Source organism: Triticum urartu, chromosome 2, assembly GCF_003073215.2.
Source record: "Triticum urartu cultivar G1812 chromosome 2, Tu2.1, whole genome shotgun sequence".
NCBI lineage: Eukaryota > Viridiplantae > Streptophyta > Magnoliopsida > Poales > Poaceae > Triticum > Triticum urartu.
Window position 1 is genome coordinate 747488154 of NC_053023.1, and position 4495 is coordinate 747492648.

The window sequence follows — 4495 nt, forward strand, 5'->3', positions numbered from 1 at the left end:
ACGAATTTTTTTTGTTTTCTACTACAATTCCCAACACAAGCGGTAGCGGCCCACCAATATAGGCGTCGGATAAGCGGCAGAGTAAAAAATATCCTTCTCTATTCGGTTTAGGGGGTCGGCTAGGTACTGGTTAGGGGAGTAAAACTGATTTTTTTTTACTCCACTAATGCCAAATAGGGGATCGAGTAGGAGCCGGTTAGAGGAGTAAAGCCAATTTTTACTCCACTAATGCCGGATAGGGGATCGGCTAGAGTTGGCCTTACTAGCTAAGTTACTCCCACTATGACCAGCCTGCAGAGGCTGGTCATAGTGGGAGTAACTTAGCTAGAAACATAACGCACCACAAGGCAAATTTGCTATGTGGCAAGTAGATAATGAGGAGAGATGTGTTTGTGGTAACATAATATGTTATCCTAACATAACGCGTGCCGAGGCAAAATAAGTCTATATCTAAATAAATGAAGCTTTGCATGATAGCACACATATGATACTACCCATTATAGAGGTAGTATGCAAGTTACTAGTTTAAGTTACTTCCCATTATGACTAGCCTATATGTCATAAAAAATATACCGTTTAATTCATATTGAAAAGAATTTTAATGGTATAATTTGAAGTCACAAAAAATATTATTATTGATGTAATTTATTGTCAAAATCAAATTTTGGGAAGCACGCCATATTCATTGATAGAGGGAGTATGGTCATGCATGACAATAAATAAGATCATTATGGTACCAATGCCCCCCCCCCCAAGCTCTAAAACTACATATATGTTTACTCCTAGTTCTCTGCTTGTCAAAGAAAAATAGCTAGATTTAACTGATTTAGCCCCTACATACACTATTTCATGATAACAGATTCGTGTATAGGGAACTAGATTCGCTTACCTACATATGTAATTTATTGTAGAAATTCTAGGATTTGCGATTGGACATGGAATATAGAAATATTTTTTTCTTGGGTAAAGGATGTATCAACCATGTTATATGGGTCAGTTCTTTTGGGCGGCTTAAAAAATAAGCTGCCTCTCCCCAGTTTAAAAAATAAGCCGCTCCCAAAATTCATGGAGGCTTCTAGATTAGTAATCCCATAACTAGTTCAGAAGCCCCAATAAATAAGGAAGAGGGCTTATGACAAAAGCTAGGGAGGAGGCGGCTTATTTTTTAAGCCGCCAAAAGAACTGGCCCGTAATAACATGGACATCTATTTCAAATGCATATCGCATTTTTGTGCAAGAGGGTTACGAAAACCCACGAGAATCTACTGGATGAATTCTATGTGCCAATTGCCATTTAGCTAGCAAGCCCGTCGATGTTAAAGTTCCCCATGTTGTGCTTCCTGATATTGTATTTGAAGTAGTTCTTCGAATTCCTTATGATATGCGAAAAATGTTCTTGCTAATGGGAAAAAAGGATGGTTGAATGTAGGTGTTGTTCTTATCTCGCCCGAGGGATTCGAATCAGCTCCGCCCGACTGTATTTCCCTTGAGTTAAAAAAATAATAGGATATCTTGCTTTTCAGAGTTATCATCCTGATAGGAAAAATTCTTGTGATAGGCCCTATATTTCTTCTCCCTACGCTACTGATGAGGGACTACTATTCCTGCAGTATAGATACTGTTCATGTGTCTGTGCATTATTGGTTGATGTCGAGCGAAGAAAATAGAAGACTTTGTCCAGGACTATCGCTCACTCCCATCCACTTTGCATCATTGCGCATCTTGATCCACTTTGGAAAAACCCTTGGCACTGTGAGAAAAGAGAATCGTGACCCACCAAATGACGCTGATCCACAAGATGGCAAGGAGCCACTTGCCTCCTTGCCGCCGAGGACGCTGTGGGGCTAAGGACGGTGAGGCCATGCCTGTCTGGCATGAATAATTGGTCAGAACTCGCACTCATGTCGGCATCTTGTCATGGCATGCCAGTCTCCGATAGAGATCAGGGGAGGGACGAATTTTCTAGTATCTCTTTACAGTCCATGGGATGTACACAGATGCAACGCCATTAATGTTCTTTCACGGTCGCTGTTTTTTTTTCTAAGATCTGTTACAAAAATTTGTCCTATCAATATAATAAAAAATTACATTGAAGTTCTTGAGCCATCGAATGACCACTGCGTCACCATAACAAGCTACCGCCTACCGAGCATGCATATTAGAATTTTGCATGGTACTGTCACCACCCACGCCTCTAAGGGCTCCTTTGATTCAAAGGAATTGCATAGGATTTTTGGAGGATTTAAACTCTTAGGAATTTTTCCTGTGATGCTCGTTTGATTCGTAGGATTGGCATCTTTAGGAATTTTTTCATATGATCCATTTGTATTACATTTTGGAGGAAAATTTTCATCCACTCAAACCTCTTTGTAGAATTTCTTTGTTTTTCCTAATGCTATCAAACATTCTTTCAAATCATGTAGGATACTATGGGACATGTCACCCTATTCCTGCATTTTTCCTATTCCTTCATTTTGACAATCCTGTGAATCAAAGAGGCCCTAACCGTACCCGTTAGTTAGGCTCTGGATCACATGGAACGTCAACAAAACCTATGAAACACAATCCAGAGATGTAGAATGGTCAAGGTATGCGTACTGGGTTAGTGAGATCAGAAGAATTTTGGTTCAAGAAAGAAACATTAGTCTAGCTAAGGTCGGCAATGTTTCATCCCAAGACATTGTGGTTTCTAATATGTGGAAATCGGAGAGACTGCTCTCTTTTTCAAAAAAGAAAAGGTCAGCAGGCACGCGAATGTGGCGAGTCACACCCTAGCTTGTATGGGTCACTCGCAACAGTGTCAAGCAGCTCCGAAATTCCCCTAGGGAGATAGCTAGCATTGCCGAATCTGAATGTAATCATCATGGTTGATCAATAAAAAGTCCCTTTCCAGCAAAAAAAAAAGAACACATTGATGGATTTACCACAGCTTATCTTAGTTTACGAAGAGAAAAATATCGTTTGTGCAGTTCGTCGGGCTGGTTTTTTTTATCGAAAAAGGCTTTCGCCCCGCTTTATATTATAAAGCCAACCGCACAATAAACAGGCTGGTTTTCTTTCAAGATGACCATGATAGGGCGAACCAACTCCCCGATTTTCGCTCAATCATCAAGCGTCCAGACCCATATTAAGCATAATGCATGGATGGCCAAATTCACCAATCGAAGCTTCACAGCTTATTAAATGAGTAATTTTTGAGTGTTTGGGGGGGACTCGATCGACCGATATGGCAACAACAACATCCAGTTCCCGGTCCTCCCACAGGCTCCGCGATCTCTGCTGCGACCTGCAAGCGCAAAGGAATGCCTCGTCGCTGCTCAAAGGTCTGCTCTTCACCTTACCTGCCCTCGCCGTCCTTGCCGCCGGCGTGCTCCTTCTGCTACGCTTCGCCGTTGCCCCACAGATCAAGGCCTACGTCCAGGACGCCCGCCTCAGCAGCTTCGCCCCCGCAGGCGCACGGGCGTACAACATCTCCGTCTCGGTGGCCCTCACCGTTCGCAACCCCAACGGGGCCATGGCCATCAAGTACACCAAGCCTCTCGTGGCCACCTTCCTCTTCGACGACCGGCGCCTCTACAACGTCACCGTGGCGGACGAGGGGTATGACCACAAGCCGCTCAAGAGGGACCTGCACCTCCTACGCGGCGGCGGGGAGGTCCCCTACGTGCTCGACCCTGCAGCGGCCGAGTTGTTCAAGAAGCAGAACGCCACGGGCGTCTTCAAGGTGGAGATGCGCCTCTCCGTGGGGATCACGCTCGGCATCGGCAATAACCGTGGGCTGGAGCTTAGCTGCCCGCTCGCGCTGCGGCGCCCGCCACCGCCGGTGCCAGGCCCTGACCCTGATGACGTCGTGTTCCATGAGGTCGAGTGCATACCTGACAAGCCCAGGAAAATCGTCTTTTGACAAATGTATACTAGCACCTCATCTTTCTGAAAACATAAAGCGCTTGTAGTTTGCAACATTTATCTCCCTTTATTTACATAATGGAAGTAGCAATGAGGACCCGTCAAAAAGAGTACAATTGAGTGAGCTGTGGTGGTTGTTCGGTGCGTGGATCTTGATATAATTTTTATTATATTTAAGATGCTTTGTACTTTTGATGAACTTTTATAGTAGATCCGATCATTTTCAAAAGAAACATTTTCATAAAAAAATAGAAGAAATAAATGTTTACGAATTATCTTTTTGTTAAAAAAAACAGCCACATGTATAGCAGACGTAGTCAAGCTTACCCAAATTGAGCGTCACTGGTAGAAAAAGAGCCTATAGTCCCGGTTCGTAAGGGCCAGTGTTGGTACTAATGCCCCGACCCTTTAGTCCCGGTTCAATCCAAAACCGGGACTGATGGGCCTCCACGTGGGCAGTGCAGAGCCCAGGCAGGAGACCCTTTGGTCTCGATTGGTGGCACCAACCGGGACCAATAGGCATCCACGCGTCAGCATTTCTGTGGCTGGGGTTTTTATTTTTTATTTTTGAAAGGGGGGGGGGGGGGGG